Here is a 20,518-nt window from a genome sequence, read left to right as displayed (position 1 = left end):
ACATAGCCAGGTGTGACCCAAAAAGCAAAAAAAAAAAAATCTGACATATTTCATCTATTGTTTATATTCTCTTCATCCCCTGTGTAAGGCTGCAAAACAATAAAAACCAAGTGTGTTTCCTATAGTAAATATCTGTGACTTTAGTCTTATAAACTGTTTTCCTTTGAGAAGTTGCAGATTTATTGTTCCTTTTATTTTCAAACAAGTGCACAGACTCAACATCTTTTGATCAGGGCAAACTATTCCCCAAGTTCTGCTGTATATACTCAATTCTGACCTCTCTGTGAAGGCTTTAACTAATTCTTTCATATTATAGATTTTAGGCATATGCAGTGTATATGGAGTGATAGCACAGCACGTAGGGCATTTGACTTGCACACAGCTGACCCAGGTTAAATTCCTCCGTCGCTCTTGGAGAGCTTGGCAAGCTACTGAGAGTACCCTACCCGCAAAACAGAGACTGGGAACCTTTCCATGGTGTATTTGATGTGCCAAAAGCAGTAAGCCGAAAACAGTAACAAGTCTCAAAATGAAGATGTTGGTGCCCGCTTGAGCAAATCGATGAACAACGGGACAACAGTGCTACAATGCTACAGTGTATATACTTTTTCCTGTTATAATCGATCAATTCTATATCAGGTGAAGGAGAGAGCCCAAGGATTGTCAGTCCCCTCAGACAGAGCCAACTGTGAGAAATGAGGAGACTGCATATTGCACTAAAACCAAAGAACACTCCAGCGAGTAAATCTTAAATGATCAAGGCACTTAGACTTCTGAATTTTTGTATCTTACATAAAGAATAGAAAAGTTACATTAATCTTTTAGATTGACAGAAAAACTAAGTAAAATATTTAAAGACTGACACAGAAGTCTCTGTTAACCATGGAAAAACACTTGGTTTAATCTCCTCTGTGTTTTTCAAGCCTGAATGACAGGATAGGGAATAGAACTGTATTAACCCCACAAGGGCAAAGAGAATGGAATAGGGAAGTAACAGCCATGTAAAAATGTCAGAGGATAGAATAGGAAGTAGTTGAAATGAAAAGAAAACAATTATGAGCAATTTGAACTAGCCAACTCATAAGAACATTGAAAGTGGAACAAATTAAAATTGAAAGAAATATTAACTTCAGAAAAAGTATAAAAATCAAAGACAATCAAAGTACATATGACTCCACTTTATTCTGTACCTTCAAAGATATAATGAGGTAAATATTTACTGCAGAGCTTCATCTAAAAGGAGTATATAATTATAGGTGGATATCAAGAATGTAAGAGAAGTAAATTCTAGTCAACAATTTTTGGAAGTCAATTTTATAAATTGGCAAGTTGTATGGATTGTGTACTTTGTAGCTGTACTTTCACAGTTTTGTTTTCTTATGTTACTCTCCAGGTAGGCAGACAATACTAAATTAAATCCCTAATAGAGTTGAAAAAAATACTTGAGGGGGGAGTACTGAGTCGGATCATGTAGCTTTCTGTTTCACTATTCCCTAATACATTTTTCCTTTTAATCGTATATGAATTATTTTGCACATAATTCTTTCACAAAAGAATCTAACAGAGCATGATATTTCCTTAAAATTATTCCTTTATATCTATTTATTATCATCATAATAAATTTGATTTTGTTATGTTACCATTAACTTTAATTAAAAATTATAATAATATAAATATAATTAAGCATCACATAAGCACTAACAGATTCTCATAAAAATAAAAATACACACTTCTCTAAAAATATAATTTTTGTTGTCATCACTAAAACCTGGAATGCATGTTCAAAGATCTTGGTCTAATTAAGATATTTCAAAACTTGACCTATTGTTACCTTAAAAAAAAGTTATTTCGCACCACTCTGAAAATATATATTAAGTGAATAAAGCTCCTCTGAATTCTGAAAATTATCCAAGGTTGCTACCACCCACTGCAGACCCCAGCATTCAGGGAATGCTGATATAATCTTGAAGTTTTCTTCCAATAGTAATATGGAAAATCATATAATAATTATTAAACATAGATACAGAATTACTAGTGCATTTTTTTTCCTGTTTAGCAGAATATAAACCCTGGGTCATTGAAAACTCTTGAGAATCATAATTCTATGAACTTTCGTATGCCCCAAACCATCTTTATTGCTCACAATGAGACAGACAGATAAAGAAAGAAAGAGAGTAGAGAGATAATAGAGACTGTTTTGTTGGATTAATTTTATGATAGCCTGTTGAGATGGAGCAAGGTAAATTCCTCTAGGAGAACGCTTGATGAAAATGTCAACATTTAAGAGGACACTTTCCCTCCAAAACTAGACTATTAAAAAATAAAAACAACATATTTTTAAATATTTGTAGGGATGGGAATTAAATTGTCCTAGCTTTTAAAAATAAAATAAAAATGAATACATTAAAAATTAATACATTAAAAATCAGAATATTTTTAAAATTAAAAATATTTTTAAAATAACAACAAAAAAGAAAAAATTATTTTATACCTAGATAATATTCTGAAATAAGAAATTTTCTAAAACAAAATTCAAATTATGATGACCGCTCTGTTTTTTTCCTTTGTTGAGGATGGAGAGCAAGATACTATAATTCAAATAATATTGCAATTGGCAAAGAATATATTGTAGGGGAAAAATTAGGTATTTAGGGTTTAGCATATTGAGATCAGGACCTCAAACATGTGAGCCATGTGATCTATCACTAAGATACATCTGAGACCTTTATAGATGCCTTTTTTGTAAACAATTTACACTATACTTGAAGATTGGAGTCAGCTGTTTCTATATACTGACTGTTTCGTGAGATTTAAGTTGATACCTGACACCATGCTGAAAAGCTCACTTATGTTAAATAAACTCTACATTGGAAAAATGTCTGCATTCATATTAGCTTGATTTTTACTCATTTGTATCCTCCATATAAAAGTAAAGCATAAAAGTTCAGGTCTCCTGGGTATCACAGGAGGACTCAATTATCCATAATTAATAATTTTATCAAAGGCTAACAGTCTTCATTAATGACATAAATTATAAGGAATCATGTTCGCTGCTATTCTCATTGTCCTGTGTTTAATAACTATCAAATATTTTTACTGATTAATATAACACCTAAATGTCCAGTATTCTTGAAGCTCCCTGCACTGTTATTAATAAGTGTGAAGTGAGATGTTTCACCATTTCTGAAGGGTGTCAGGTGACTGATACCATTCTCCAAACAAACCTGGCTGCTTGACTTAAAACTAAATTTCAGACCCAAGTTAATACAAAAATCGGATGTTGGATGCTATAAAAAGATTAAATTCCAGCATGCTAACATCCAGGAAGGAAGATAGTGAAAGAATCATATTACCACTTGTTCCACACACTGTCAAAGTCATCAAAAAATGACTGAAAAGACCAAAGAGAAGAAATACTAGGGAATAAAACATCACAAGATTGAAACCAGGAGTACAACAATCTGTTTCAGAGCTACAGTATTGTGTGGATTAAGGAATAGAAAAAGTATTGCACAATGATCAAAATTCACATTTCTGGGAAAGATGGGACAATGCTGCTGAAAGTAATCAGAACAAAGTCTTTAATTTTCTATTAATATTCCCATGCATTTGAAAAGTGCTAGTTATGTGGGCCTCTCCGAGGATTCAGGCAGGAATGAGAAGGAGTAATGTTTTCTTACTTTTCCCCATCAACTATCAACTCATTAATTGTAATGATCAGTGAATTATAATTCCTATTTGGAGAAGAGATGAGGTATGGAAAAGAAAATGGAACAGAGAAATAGAGCCCATATTTTTCCTACTGTCATCAATTTAATTCAAATTGAAGATGGGTGAATAAGAGTGAAAGATAAAAGGTATACAAAATAATCTGATTGCATTTATCACCAATCTGTCCGCCATCTGAACTAGGCTGCCAAAATGAAGACGGACAAAATGACTGTCTGTACTTTCAATGCACGTACGCTGGCATCGGATGCATGCATCGAGGACCTGATGGTACAACCACAAAAGATCAAGTATGACATCATTGGTCTGACTGAGACGAGAAGGCATCAATCACGTCACACCGCCGTTTTTGACACTGGAGAAGAACTATTCCTCAGAACATGCGAAAAAAGAGGCATCAGGTGTCCTTATCAACATAAACTTGGCCATGAGCATTGATTCATTCAAATGCCTAACAACCCGAATCGGATGAGTACACTTGAATAGATGTGACTCACTGCCAATAGTTTCAATCTTCGTTGTCTACGAATCAACATCCAATTATGATGAAGGAGAAACTGAGAAGTTCTACATGGAGCTGGAGAAGTTCTATAAAGAAGATCACATCTTCTATAAGATCATTGTTGGTGATTTTAATGCCAAGATGGAACCAAGAAGATCAGCTGAAGAACTCCACATTGGGACCCATAACCTAGAATGGAACAAACAGTTTGAGAAACTGTCTGAGTTCATCATGTCGACCAAGACCATCCATGGTAACTCACAGTTCCAGAAGGCTGAATCTAAATGTTGGACATGGAAGTCTCCCAGTGGATGGTTCCGCAATGAAATTGACCACTTTATATTCAATCGATGATTTGCCTGACTGATGTCACTGTTGTTCCAAAATTCCAAATGGGATCGAACCCCATCTCTTTCATGCAAAATTCTACTTCACGGAGTGGGGAGAAAGGGATGCAAAGTTTAAGAAGAGAACTCCCAGCACAACCACCAACTCTGCACTATTGTGGTAACATAGGAAGATGCTGTCATTGACAATATTGACAAGGAATATGATAGACTGGTTCAGCACCTCCATGATTGTGCAAGAAATATCAAGAGAGAGATAGCCAGAAAAAAACACCTGTCTTCGAAAACTCTTCAGCTCATTCGCCAACGTGAGTTGGTGCAAGCCTCAGGCAACCACAAGTGAACGTCTGACCTCACAAAGCAATGCAGAGAAGCAATCAAGGAAGACCTCAAAGAGAGAAGAGCAGCAGTTCTGGCAGATGCAGCAGAAGCCGGGAAAATCATTCGCAATGCCCGCCTGTCCTTCGCCAACTACAAGACCAAGATGACTGCCCTCTGACGTCCTGATGGATCTATTGCATCTTCCAGAAGGCCAATGGAGAAGATTATCAATGACTTCTACTCGGATCTTTTTGATAGCCATGTCCACCTGCCCACATACTAAATTCCACAGGATGGATATGTTGATCCCAATGTTCTCCTTTCTAAAACCCGGCAGGACATTTCGTTGGTAAAGAAGCAAACAGCACCTGGCCCAGACAAGACCAGACCCGAACACTGAAGAACCTACTATCAGTACTCATCAATACACTGGCTCGACTCTTCACATGCTACCTGACTGAATGCAAGGTTCTATGCCAATAGAAAACCAGCAGAACTTTACTACTGTACAAGAAGGGAGACATTCACGACATTGGCAACTATTGCCCCATCTGCCTGTTGTCTGTTGTCTCCAATCTGTTCACTTGAGTCATCTTGAATAGGATTGGCAGAACACTAGATGCAGGACAACCATGCAAGCAAGCTGGGTTCCGAAAACGATTCAGCATGATTGACCATCTCCATAGTAACCAAGGTCATTAAGTTTTCTCGGGAGTTCAAGATACTGCTCTGTTTAAAGTTCATTGATTTAAAGAAGACCTTTGATTCTGTTGAGACGGAAGCAGTCATCGAAGCCCTAGCCAAACAAGGCATTTAAACTCAATACATCACATCCTCCATGAGCTGTATAATGGATTCACTACCAGGATCTCACCATTCTACAAGGAAGTAATCATCCATATCAAGATTGTGGTTTGGCAGGGTGATACCATTTCACCTAAACTCTTCAGGGGCACCCTCGAGAACGTCATGCAACAACTGGAATGGGAAGGAATGGGAATGAAGATAGACGATCGGCAACTATACCACCTCCTCTTCACTGATGACACTGTTCTTATAACACCAAACATCAGCCAAGTGGCACAAATGCTGGCTGACTTCAACCATGAGTGTGAGAAGGTCAGACTACAGACTAATCTCACAAAAACAATGTTTATGAGAAACAGTCTTGCTCCTGACGTTCCATTCATTCTCAACAGAACGAACATCTTCAAATGCAACAGTGATGTGTACCTAGGTCGAGAAGTCAACATGATGTCAACACGACACTTGAGTTGTGCAAGAGAAAGAGAGAGGTTTGGACCACCTTCAAGAGAGTCAAAGAAATAGGTAAGAGGACGAAGAATCTCCAGCTCTGGGCACATCTCTTCGATTCCACTGTTCTTGCATTAACATACGCCTCAGAGACCTGGGTCCTACGAAAACAGGATGAGAATGCTATTCGAGTCTCCCACAGAGGAATCGAAAATGTTGCTTCACTCAAATGAGAGAAAGAATCCGGAGTTCTGACCTCTGTCAACTATCAAGAATCAGGGATGCTGTCTCGTTTACCAAGGCATCGAAAATCAGATGGGCTATACATGTAATGAGATTTGGAGACGAATGCTGAATTAGAGCTATTGCCAACTGGATTCCATGGAACGTCAAAAGATCATGTGGCCGCCCACCTACAAGATGGTCAGACTTCTTCATCAAGACCCTAAATGATCAGTTTGAGGCTTTTTGTGTTCCTAGAATGATCAGATGCCACTGGGCTACACTAGCAGGCAACGGGGACAGATGGAGATGTTACGGGCATCCACTCGAGCAAATTGATGAGAAAGGGGATGTTAAGTGATCAAGTGATCAAGTGCCCACCATCCAGGATGGTCATCACAATTTTTTAGTGATTGTAAAGTATTTGAATGATGAGTACCAAAAAAATTGCCTTGACCCTTAAGATATATTGCACATTACTAATCCTTAGGGGTTCTGAGAACTAAACTTGGTATGTTCTTGTCAGCCTTCCTACTTTAAGGATAAAATTTGAAATGCAAAGTAAACAATTAAATATCACTTTTCATGTAGTGCACCACTAAGAAACATTGACAGTCACCAGCTTTAAAGAGACTGTGGCAAAGAGACACCCTTAAACACTGCTTGCTTGTAGAACAGTCAAATGCAAAACATCTTCCTGGAGGGTAATTTGGCAATCTCTTGCAAAATCCAAATGCATATTCACCAATTTAGAAATTGAACTTTTAAAAATGCATAATAATAATCACTGAAACATAGCATTAAACTACTGTAAAGAGTAATATATTGATAATAGATAATAGGGAACAAAATAAGTAATATCAATAGGATCTGGAAACAATATGGAACACCAAACAAAAGGATAAACTGATGTTGGTCGCTATTGGTGTTTGAGCTGGAAAGTTATGCTGGTACTTTTAATTTCCTCCTAAACACCCAAACAGAAGCAAAGATGAAGACAATGGTTATCTATAGAAAATAAGTGTTTACTTATTTCGTTTTAATATTTTCTCACCATGCACATCTGTATTTCCTGTTGGATTTCTGGAAGGCACCATTAATTTTCCCTTTAGCTTAAGCTACATTTGTGTAGATTTATACTACATATAACAGACTAATATCTATGATATAGTTACAAAAATGGCCCCAGTTATCCTCTCCATTAATCCCAGCCCTGAATATGTAATTAATTTAAAGCAATGGAAACTGGAACTACTGACTTGCTTGTAACAAACTATATAGTAGAGATGATGAGGTCCAAGAGACATATTATATTAACTTTCATCTTTGATTCTCACTCCTCTACTTCCACCTTCCTCCTGTCTCTCTGTTCTATTTACCTCTTTCTTTCAGCCACCATATATAGTTATCCTGATGGAGAGACATTCCAGGGTAAGAGGACATGTAACGAGCAATAAAGCAAAGTACTTCACACAACAAACAACACCTATTGCTAACCATGGCAGTGAAACTCTTGAAAGTAGACCCTCTGACACTAGTCAAGGCTTCAGATAATACAGCAATTAAATCCTTGGATAATTTTCTAAGTTAAAGAAAATTACAAATATATAGTATATTACTGAAATGACTTTTGTAGGGAAAAACAAATATCGATTACCTTAATGAAAAGCTAGATATGTACTAAATTATATTAAAATTTTAATATTGAAGCAAAAATTTTTGTTCTCTGAGAATAAATCACATGTATAAATAAAAATAAAACACACAATAATATACATAAGAATAATACACATAAGAATTTAATACACATAAAAATAATACACATAAGAAGTCAGCTATTCTGCTATTGGTACTTAGTACTAAACACATGCAAGTTGTGTTCCATACCACTGAGCCATATCTCTAGCCTAAAACTACTTTTTAACATAATTTTATATTAAACATCAACATCGATCTATTGGATAAGTGAGATCTAAGTACTGAAGCAATTGAATGAATAAATTAGAGAATAAATAAATTCAATATTAACTCAACTTTTTCTACTCAATAATTAAACATCAGTATGAGAGTTTTATTATCCCCATAAATAAAACCCTTGGTTGTAAAACTATTTTCATGATAGAACTTCTTTTATGTATGTAAGCCACATGCATTAATGGGGAGAATATTTAAAAAGCCATAACCCCAAGGTGACATTAAAACTGATTCCAATTGCCTTTGGAACTATGGTTATACAGAACTTTGTAGTAAAAACAAAACCCACAAAGTCATAAGAGGTAAAGAGGTAAAGGCCCTCCCGTTGATCGTCGATTTGCTCGAGCAGGCCCAGTAACGTCTCCATTGGAGACTTTGTTGTTACTGTGTCTGGCATATCGAATACTCTCGGTAGCTTGCCGGGCTCTCCGAGAGGGGCGGAGGAATCGAACTCCGGTCGGCCATGTTGGCCGCTTGTAAGGCAAACGCCCTACCTGCTGTGCTATCGCTCCAGCCCTACAAAGTCATAAATCTAATATAATTAATTTTTTTCACTGAATTTTCTTATCAGTTTTCCGAGAGAGGTGTATTTGTTTAAATAACTGCTTTACATTAGAAAGTGAATTGTTCTGTGTTAACCTGAAAATAGCCCAACTAATGAAAGGTAGCAATTCCTTTAAGAATTACAGAATCATGGAAAACATATTGCTTTATTAAAAACTGGAAGAATAAAACAAAGAACACTTAAAACTTAGATGTTTAAAGAGTGAGTGGTATAAATTACAGACTTAGAAGCACAGAAGTAGCAATCCTACGGGATAGTATACATGGAGAGCTATGAAGCTATCAATAGGAAATAAATCTCTTACAGAAAAGGTAGAATAGTGCATGCATTGTGATAAAATACTCACTCACAGTAACAGCAGGTCTTTCCAAGCTCCAGGCCACAGATGTCAAAATAGATAAGAGCAGCAGATAAGAAACATGACAGAAGAGCAATGAAAACAGTTATCTTATAATTAATTTAATAAAATGAGAAGGTATTGAGGAGATTAGAGAAAACAGACATCACACTCATTTGTTATATTCCTTTTAATGCATAAGTTAGCAGCCCAAGTTATTGAAACTGGGCCTGTGTGTGTAGTTGGGCCTGTATGTGTAGCTCATTCAAAACTATTTTTTAATAACTCTCTCAAGAACCCTAACACAAAGGCACATGACCCCATTACCAAGTATATATGAACCAATTACCAAGTATATATGACTAGGCATGACTAGGTTACTCAAATAATTCTCAGGCAAAGGCAATTTGTGGCAGATGTCAACTTCATTTCCTGTAGATCACCTGATAGAGGCAAGAATCATGTTAAAGTTTGAAGTCCTGTCTTGTGCTCTATAAATCTAAAGTAAACAAATATATTCAAGGGTGGAATTGTATAGAGATTTTGTTCCATGCTCACTAATAATTTGCCAAAAGTTTTTCATCTGAATCAAAGAACAACAACAAAAATATTTGAGAGACTATTTTTTCGGTGCTCCCAGGATTAAATATAACTGGTATTATTCACTTATACGAGAAAAGCGAATAAGGTAGTTGGCTCAGGTCAGCATTTAGAAATTAATTTCTCACAAGCCCTGTTGCATGGCTTATGAAAATAAACAGCAAACTTTCAAACTGCTCCAATCATTGTAAGTACATAATACATCACTATATAGGAAATATGTTGAAAGCTACAATGTAGCCAGAAGAAGAATTGACACCTTCTATTTAAAACCAGAGCTTTATGAAACCAACTCCATTACCTCACTGATGGGCAAAGCCAGGTACAGAGATAGAGCAGCAGAGGCTGTATCCGCAGGAGCTCACGAACCTTGCTAACAAGATCTCAATGACTCAAACTACAGGCATCTCTGTCACTCATAGTACCTGCTGGCTTCTTGCTTCCAAGTGTCCTCGCTGAGGGGCAAGCACGCCAAAGGAACCCTCCTTGGGGTGACTTTATCTGGGGAGAAGGAGCAAAGCTGGTACCATAGAGCTTTCACCATTCCAACACGCTGTTTCCCTATTCAAACCCACAGGGGACCATGCAGAGGGTTTTCCTGAAGCGTCACAGCCACGTGCACTCCCCTAGCAAGAGCCAGAGGGATGCGAGGGACACACTGCGGGACAGAACGCAGCAACTCTGCTGAGCCTGAGGTCCAAGCTGCAGTGTTCTACAGAAGAGAGAAAAGCCCGGCTCCTTCAGATGGGAGGCTCCTGTTATTTTATTTATTTGTCTTTTAATGCAGCAAAATAGTCTTTCTTATTTATTTATTTGTTTTGCTTTTTTGGATCACACCTGGCGATGCACGGGGGTTACTCCTGACTCAGGAATTACCCCTGGCGGTGCTCAGGACCATATGGGATGCTGGAAGTCAAGCCTGGGTCAGCCGAGTGCAAGGCAAACGTTCTACCCACGGTGCTATCGCTCCAGCCCCGCAAAAATAGTCTTATGGAAAGAAATGTCCTTAGAGAAATGTGAGGGAAGAGAAAGAGAGAGAGGCGTGAAGTGAGAAAATAAAAAATCAAAGTTTCAAAAATGCTCCAATCATACTAAGTACCTAGTAAGAGCTTGTCCAGGGCAGAAAACAGCTGGCCACGACCGTTTCCCATCTTCAGTGAACTTGAAGCAGTTCCAAACACGGGCCCCTTGCTCGGTTAGGGCGCACCTGCCAGCACTTATCTCAATGCATCTTCCTAGAATTAGTCAGTGGCATAAGCGCTCTAGGCAGACCCTCTGAGCACTGACTGAGGAGCACCCTGAGGACTGGGAGGTGTCCATTGCTAGGAAAATTGCTCCCGAGGGCTGCAGTACCTGCTGTCCACGGGGGAGCTCCAGCTTTCAACCCCAGTGCCGTTTGGTGCCCCCAGCAACAAGTCACTCCGCATCCCTGCACGCGCGCTCCTTTTTATTTTCACCCCACAAAAACACACAGACACAAAATTAGAATCTCGCCCAGGTGTAGACCTGGGGTGAATCCCCACTGGAGTTGACAAAAGAGCGTGCTAGGCACGCGGAGCATGTCCCCAAGGGGAGTCTTGCTCGTTACTCTGAATAGCCAAGTCCATGTGGCACAAGGAAGAATGTCTCACGGATAGGTTAACACAACACACCCCTGTCAGAGGCTGGAGGGCAGCGAGGGACTCAGGAGTCCCTGGATGGCACAGCTTCTGGAAAGCTGCCTGGATCTGCTTAGTAAAGATTCCAGGATGAAGTGACCAGTATCAGACCTGCTGGGTGGCGGCAGCAAATCAGCGCAGTTCACTAGCCAGGACACTTGAGGATTACAACATGGGTGTCAGCTAATTTTCAGTGGAAACTTTGGCACAAGTTGTTATCAGGACATTCTGTCTGGCTTTCTTTAAAGGCACGATGTAGATGCCAGCACTTTTTCTTTTGCAGATACATGGTTCCATTCCTAAGTGAAGGTTGATGCCATTTCATTTTGGTCCTTCTGTAAAGAATTTGAGACCACCCTCCTTCGTTTGCAGAACATTGAGGGTATTGTGAGTTTCTCTTTAAATTATTGGGGGAACTCAGAGCAATGACTTACAAACTCTTCTCCAGAGAGCACTGAAAGGTATAAACATATTTTTAACTTAACCCCAATATTATAGTGTTTGAAATTTCACTTGATTAGACCATCTTAAAAGAGCTCAACAGATAAATTCACAAGCATGTTTGGCACAGCAATATATATAAAACCAACCAACTGGAAATAATGTCATAAGGGCTCATAAGATAGGTTTGAGAATTATGGTGCTTTCATGATGATCAAATGCTCCATAGAAATAAAAGTGATACATAAGAATATATAATGTCTTTCAACGTATTTATGAAAAATGATTCAACTGATCACGACACAAAAATAATTGTGCTATAAAAACCTGGCTGGGAGAAATATGAAACATTTTTGTATAAAGGAAAATTGTGAAGATAAATGTCAAAATTGTAATAATGACTTTCTAGATACCATGTTTATAGGTAACTATGACTTTTATTCTATACATTTCATTGTATTTTTAAAAAATTAATTACTTTAAAATGACTGTCTAGAAATACAGACTGTAGAAGACATGACAATCTTGAGTTCTTATTTTGGAGTAGGAACTTTATGTCTGCATGTAACAAAATCACCACCTTAAATTTGGAGGATATAATTCTAACTCATCTCTCATAAGAGCCTTCTGTAAGCTTATCAAGAAACTCATCATATCTACTTAATGAAATTGCTCTTGATATTTAATATACTTAGAACATGTCCATAAAGCTATGAAAGTCTTGATTTTCATGTTTGCTATTTTTCAGTATTTTACATTCCCAGTTTGAAAAGACACAGCCTTATCTTTGGAACTAACCATATTTTAATGCAAGGCATTTTCTGCAAAAACACTTGACCTTGCAATAAATACTAATTTTAAAGTAATAATCTCTCAATTATTTCTTTGTTCTGAAAATCATTTACAAAGAACATCAGCAGAAGACTTATTTAGATAAGCATGCTGATTTATCCCTTGAGATAACACAGAAGCAGAAAAAATAATTACACAGCTCTCTCAACTAAGCCTGCATGATACTTTCATTTCATACCTTTTCACAAATATTTTTATTTCTCTTGCCAATATGAATTTACTTTTTCTTCTCAGCGAAACACAGTGTTTTCCTTTTGCTTTTCACAAAGAAAAGAAAATGAAAAACAAACAGAAAAGACCTTTGGGTTGACACAAAGGAATCAACCCAAAGGTGTGGAATCTACAATTCATGCCTGATGCCTTTTGGGATTAAAATAGGAAATACCTTGTTGCTCCTTCTCACAGCCCTTGGCCTTCCAGCCTCCACCTCAGGCTGCTCCCGCCCAAGGTCTCCTGCAGTCCCTACTGTGGGGTTCTTTTTCCGGTTTTCATTTCATTACTTTGTCTAGGCGCCTGCTGCTCTCTCTCTGCTTCACAAGAATTGACATCTTCTCATACCTGCTCTATTCTTTCTCTCCCACCTTCATTATGTCTTATTTATTATCTTCTCCATCCTTCACACAAATTTCATACTTTACTGTGAAAAAAAAAGTCACAGTTTTTTTTTTTGCTTCTGGTTTTGGTTTGGGGGCTACTACATCTGGCAGTGTTCAGGCCATACTCGTGGTTCCTTACTCAGGGGTCACTCCTAGTGACTGCAGTCTAGAAAACTATATGCGATGCTCAGACTATAATTCAGATCCGATGTATGCAAGGCAAGTGCCTTACCCACTGCTTTACTATATCTATGGTCAAAAATAGTGACACCTCATAGACCTTTCTCCTCAGGTAATCCATCTTTTTCTCCACCATCACCGAATACCAGGTTTTCCTTCTTGCTCACTTCCTGCCCACAGCCCATTCCTGCCATTACCTTTTCTCGAATTGCTGTAAGTCAAAAGCTTCATAACATGTCTCTGTCTATTACTTGCTGTTTGTGGAATCTGAGATTTCAGGAAGGTTGCTTTTCTCATGGGCGAAGCATGCATTTTTACATATCTATGTGTGCATGTGTATATATATATGTGTGTGTGTGTGTGTATATATATTAAGCAATATATATATATGTTCATGAGTATATTTGTGTATATAAAGCAATGAATACAAAATTATAACTAGCATTTGATATATTCTTGGATTAAAAATACTTCCTCAATATTTAATCTACAATGTTCAAAGTTTGATTTAATATTTTATATAAGTAGCATAAAAATATTACTATTTCATGCTAAAACTTACTGAAGCACATTCAGAATACTAAGGAAAGGTAATAATTCTTCTCATTTAGAAATTCATTTGTAACTTCTAATTCATTTGAAATTCATGATTATGTGGGAAATATCTTGATAGGCTCTTTGAATATAAATGGTGAAGCTTCTAGGGACTAGACTACAAAATAAATGTAGAGGAGTTTAGAACTTCTTAAGGACAACTTTGTTTTAAGATGATGGGGAGTGCTACAGGGGAAAATGGAACCATAAGTATTGAACAAAAATTGAATAATATCTAGGAAGAAAGACCACAGAGATATGATATGAAATCAGAGCCCAACGAGGATTATTACTAGTCCGTATAATTTGGTGGTCAAGTGATGACTGATACTGAAATTGAAGTTTACTAGTCTTTTGATTCATTCCTTTTTATACCAAGCAATATGTAGACCATAGGCTGTAAATCTGCTACAACATTGTGCTAGTGGGTATTTAGGAAACTGAAGAATGTGTTTGATGTGTTTTAGCATGCATCTCAGTATTCTTAAATACATTCATATTTCTATTCAGTAAATCTGATGAACTCTTTTTTTATGTTGCAAAACTGAAACTGTAACAATAAAACTTTCTATGTCTGAATTTGACAACTCAGGCTCTCATATAAGTGAAGCCAAATTCATTCATCGTTTTTTAACTGCCAATTTAACTTTAGCATAATGTCTTTGTGATATAGCCATGTTATAGCATAGATAGAAATGTCATAGTATGTATCTGTCACATTTAATTTATCCACTCATCAATAGATGGACAATTGGGTAGCTCCTACCTTTTTACTATTGCGAGTAATGCTGCTATGAACATGTTGTGAGATGCAAGTTTGGAGTAATTTCAGTTCATTAGCAGCACTGATATGAAATCATTACCCTATTTTCCAAGAGTAAACTTTTATAGAGCTATATAGACACTATTATGAATACATAAAATATCTATATTGTACATAAAATGTGTGTTTTGGTATATAAACATTTATCATACACTATTTTTCTCTTACATGAATTTATTGTAAAAATTCTCTAAGATATAAAAAAATAACATTTTATATAAAACTATTTTTAAAGCTCACTTTTTTTACTTAAATAACTAATGGGTGACTGAAAAGTTAATCACCAATCTCCCTAAATCCAACCTCCATTGGTGCTTTTCTCAGTTAAGAGTTACTGCATATTCACAGTTACTCGGGTTAAAAACTACCACATGTGCTCACTTCAGCAGCACGTACGCTAAAATTGGAAGGACACAGACAAGATTAGCATGATCCCTGCGCAAGTATGACACGCAAATTCATGAAGCATTCCATATTTTTTCACAATAGCCAAAATTTGGAAAAACAACTGGGTGCCCGAGAACAGATGACTGGTTAAAGAAACTTGGTACATCTACACAATGGAATACTATCCAACTGTTAGAAAAGATGAAATTTACATACAAGTGGTTCTACATAGAAAGCATCATGCTAAGTAAAATGAGCCAGAAAGAGAGGGACAGACATAGAAAGACTGAACTCATCTGGGGAATATAAAGTAACAGAAAGGGAGTCAAACACCCACGAATAATTGAGATAAGTACCAGGAAATCTGCTCCATGGCTTAGAAGCCGGCAGCACATGCTGGGAGAAAAGGCAGCTTAGATAGTGAAGAGAATACCAAGTAAAGGATGTTTGGAGGACTCACTCGGGATGCGAGATATGCGCTGAAAGTTGACTATAGACCAAGCAAGATGGCTACACAGTACCTCTATTGCAAACTACAACACCCTAAAGGATAGAGAGAGCAAAAAGAAATGCCCTGCTACAGAGGTGGGGCAAGGTGGGGGAGATGGGGTGGGGGTAGGGCTACTGGGGTCATTGGTGGTGGAGAATGGGCACTGGTAGAGGGATGGGTACTCAATCATTTTATAACTGAAGCCCAATTATGTTTAAAATATCAATTCCAATTTTCTTGTTCATCAAAAAACTTTCTATCTTTGCTTTATTTTTCTTCAAAGGTTTTACTGCCCGTCAGTCTTTTACTTCTTATTCTTGTATATTTATTACCTATTCCTTACCCCCATAAAGTGTACATCTTGGTCAATATTTTATTTGTTTTCATGCCACTACATTCTCAGTAGAGAGCAATGCCTGAGGTACAATTATGAAAGATGAATAAATATATAAAGGAGAACAAAGTTTTAGGAAAAATTAAGAATAATAAAAATGTAAAAAGTGGAAATCTACACATATTTTTGCATTTTATTGGACAACATAAAAGTATGCTCTACTGAATAAGTGACATTTAAGTGATTATAAGGAAGGAAAAAGGGCAAAGTGCTTGGAATATAAGACTGTGCAATTTTATTATGATAAGAACAATTTATTAAGGTATTTTACTCTTGTATTCTGAAAAAAAAAACTTTTGTCAAATGAAGATACCTCTGACATTTTGAGTACTTCATTTCTTCAATTCACTTATCACTTATCACTTAACTTCCCGTTAGTCGTCGATTTGCTCGAGCGGGCGCCAGTAACGTCTCCATTTGTCCCTGTCGCGTGCTAGTGTAGCCCAATGGCATCTCTTCGCTCCGGGAACATGGAGGGCCTCAAACTGATCGTTCATGATCTTGACAAAGAAGTCTGACCATCTGGTAGGTGGGCGGCCACGCGGTCTCTTGACATCCCGTGGAATCCAATCAGTAACAGCTCTAGTCCAACGGTCGTCTTTAAATCTCATTACGTGACCAGCCCATCTGATTTTCGACACCTTGGCATATGAGACAGCGTCCCTGATCCTTGATCGTCGACGGATGTCAGAACTCCGGATTCGTTCTCTCATTTGAGTGAAATGTGATATTCCAAGCATAGCTCTTTCGATTCTTCTTTGGGAGACCTGAATGGCGTTCTCATCTTGTTTGTGTAGGGCCCAGGTCTCTGAGGCATATGTTAATGCAGGAAGAACAGTGGAATCAAAGAGATGTGCCCGGAGCCGGAGGTTCTTCGTCCTCTTAACTATTTCTTCGACGTTCTTGAAGGCGTTCCAAGCCGCTCTCTTCCTCCTGCGCAGCTCGGGTGCCAGGTCATTTCTCATGTTGACCTCTCGACCTAGGTACACATAGCTGTTGCATTCGGAGATGGTCGTTCCATTGAGAGCGAATGGGGCGTCAGGAACAAGGCTGTTTCTCATAAACATTGTCTTCGTAAGATTCAGCTGTAGTCCTACCTTTCCACACTCACGGTCAAAGTCGGCCAGCATTTGTGCTGCTTGGCTGATGTTTGGTGTTATTAAAACAATGTCATCAGCAAAGCGGAGGTGGTGTAGTTGCTGACCATCTATCTTCACTCCCATTCCTTCCCATTCCAGTCGTCGCATGATGTTCTCGAGGGTGGCACTGAAGAGTTTCGGTGAAATGGTATCACCCTGCCGCACCCCTCTCTTGACATCAATGATCACTTCTTTGTAGAATGGTGAGATCCTGGTAGTGAATCCGCAATAGAGCTCACGGAGGATCCTGATGTATTGGGCTTGAATGCCCTGATTGGCTAGGGCTTCAATGACCGCTTCCGTCTCAACAGGATCAAAGGCCTTCTTTAAATCAATGAAGGTTAAGCAGAGCGGCATCTTGAACTCCCGAGAAACCTCAATGAGCTTGGTTACCGTGTGGATATGGTCGATGGTGCTGAATCCTTTGCGGAACCCGGCTTGCTCGCATGGTTGTCCTTCATCTAGTGTTCTGCCAATCCTATTCAGGATGACTCAACCAGTAACTACAACTGGTCTCATTCTTCAATTCACAAGAGAAAATATTTCCTTTGACTTAGTAAGATGGTAGTCAAATATCTCAGAGCTTTATATTAACTAAGAGCCTAAAAGGCTCTTAATCAAAACTTTTCCAAACTAGCCAATTTCTTCTAGTTAAAAAAAATTACTAGGCCTCATCAGAAAAAGTGTCTCAAATAAAATTATTGGAGAAAATTAAATTAAAATTTTATTAAATTGATACTTTTTTATTTTATTACAAGCTACATCTAAGTAGCTACTTGCAGTGTATTTTATTACAAGCTACATCTAAGTAGCTACTTGCAGTGATAGCGTATATTCTTTATTTTTCAGACACAAGGGTGGATGTTTCTTATGCGTCAGTTCTGTATTTCCAAAGCATTTTGATGCTCAGACAATATTAATGCACAAAAGAGAACTCCAACATTTCACAAGCCATAAACTAGAAGCATCAGCCTTTGAAATCAGATTCAGACTAGAATTGCTTTGCATTTTTTATGAGAGTTAGAAAATCTGGCTCTCTGAAATGGATTACATCCAGGACTCCTTATTGTCATCTTCTAATCATGCCACTTCTATGTAAGTCTCCTCTAGTAGTTTCTGTAATAATTTAATCATTTATTAGATTTTTTATAGTATCTTACCTCTAAAGAGTTCAAATATCTCAAGGAGAATGTTTAGCAGTAAAATTTTATAAACATTTCATAAGCCTGGTGCTACAATCATAAAACAGGAATGAAGCCATAGAACAAGCTAAATAACTCAAATGGGGGAAATGAAGGTGAAAGTAGATAAAAAGGAAAAGTGATGATTGACCAGCATTATAGTGCAGCAGGTAGAAGACTAGCCTTGCACTGGAACAACCAGATTTCAATCCCAAGTATGCCAGGAGTTATCCTTGAACACACAGCCAGAATAACATCAGAGCAACTCAGGCTGTGGCTCAGAAAGTAAGGAAAGGAAAGTGGGAATACAGAGGAGAGTAGGGAGGAAGGAAGGAAGGAAGGAAGGAAGGAAGGAAGGAAGGAAGGAAGGAAGGAAGGAAGGAGGGAGGGAGGGAGGGAGGGAGGGAGGGAGGGAGGGAGGGAGGGAGGGAGGAAGGGAGGGAGGGAGAGAGGGAGAGAGGGAGGGAGGGAGGGAAAGACATAATAAATCTTATTCCTTTAAAGCACTATTCTACAATCACTTCAAGTTCAAGGTAAAGTGACTACCACTGCAAAAGATTGTCAATTCATTGTGATCGCATAGATTTCCATATCTATGCAGATTTCTTGCTAAAGATAATTTTGGAGTGCTAGGTATATCCTATTTTTTTATTATTGGCATGTGCTAATTACTATTTTAAACACTTCATGAGCACGAATATATCCAATGCTCACAACATCCTATGAAAGAAAGGGAGAAACCATTTTTCAAGAAACCATTTCTAACCTATTTCAAAACTGAGGAAACGGAAGCCAGGTATTAATTGGCAGATTCTAGGTCTGATGTCAAGACTGCCTCCTTCAGAAGCCAGGCTGCTATACTAAGGTAGTATTATTAATGTCCTTTGGCTAGAAACTATAAGCACTGGAATTTTTTCAATCAGCCTCCTTTGACTTTCTTTGACTTCATGCATTTTTTCACTTCATTCAATATCGAAACTATAACAAGGATAATTATTTAATTTTGTTATAATATTTGATAAATGTATTAAACTATTGCTCTTAAAAATATGTCTTCTACTTAGACAAACTTGTTGTTCAGTAAGAAAACATGACTACAATGTGTCAAAAAGGTTTTAAAGAAATAATAAATTGTTTTATTGTATAGGAACTTCCTATACCATGGTTCACAGCTTGTTGGGTTAAAGTATTTTATTTAATACTATTTTAGTGATCAATAGGCTATTTCATTGAAACCTAAACAGTGGACACCAATTTTAAAAACTGTATGAATGTGTACACTTTTGTTCAAAGATAGTAGATAAATAATACAATTCATTTGCATAACTGAGAGGTCAACCATTCAAAATAAGTTTATTTTGAATAAATATAAGGCTGGCGAGAGGGCTCCAGAGGCTGAACTTCTTATTTTGCATGCAGGAGCACAGTTCAATCGTCAGTAAAGTGTGGCATCCTGAACATTGTGTGGAATAGCCCCAAGCATTACTTAGGTATGCCCTTCCCTCTTCAAAGATATTTTAGATGGCACCTTAAAATATTTTGTCAGCATAAGTAATGAGCGGGCTGGAGCGATAGCACAGCGGGTAGGGTGTTCGCCTTACACGCGGCCAACATGGCCGACCCGAGTTCGATTCCTCCGCCCCTCTCGGAGAGCCCGGCAAGCTACCGAGAGTAATCGATATAGAGTAATCGATATGCCAGACACAGTAACAACAAAGTCTCCAATGGAGACGTTACTGGGCCCGCTCGAGCAAATCGACGATCAACGGGAGGGCAAAAAAAAAAAAAAAAAAAAAGTAATTGAGGATCAGTTATTAAATGTTCCCACAAAAAATCAAATTGTAAATTCATGTTCAGAATTTTAAATACATAAATTTATAATTCTCGCTCTTGCTCAATGATAACTTTGATCTTGAGCATTAATTTCATTAA

The 20,518-nt window shown here is 37.6% G+C and overlaps 1 protein-coding gene and 1 non-coding gene across 2 annotated transcripts in view; one reads left to right on the top strand and one right to left on the bottom strand.

Annotated features, from left to right (window-relative positions):
- SGCZ (sarcoglycan zeta) overlaps positions 1 to 20,518 on the bottom strand; it is a 1,114,038-nt gene that overhangs the window by 1,013,271 nt on the left and 80,249 nt on the right. The window lies entirely within an intron of this gene.
- LOC130023862 (U6 spliceosomal RNA) lies at positions 15,369 to 15,475 on the top strand. The gene has a single exon (XR_008792524.1). It is a non-coding gene; the product is annotated as a U6 spliceosomal RNA (small nuclear RNA).

Source organism: Sorex fumeus, unplaced genomic scaffold (assembly GCF_029834395.1).
Source record: "Sorex fumeus unplaced genomic scaffold, SorFum_2.1 ptg000024l, whole genome shotgun sequence".
NCBI lineage: Eukaryota > Metazoa > Chordata > Mammalia > Eulipotyphla > Soricidae > Sorex > Sorex fumeus.
The sequence above is the reverse complement of the archived record's forward strand: the minus strand, read 5'-3'. Positions and strand labels throughout refer to the sequence as shown.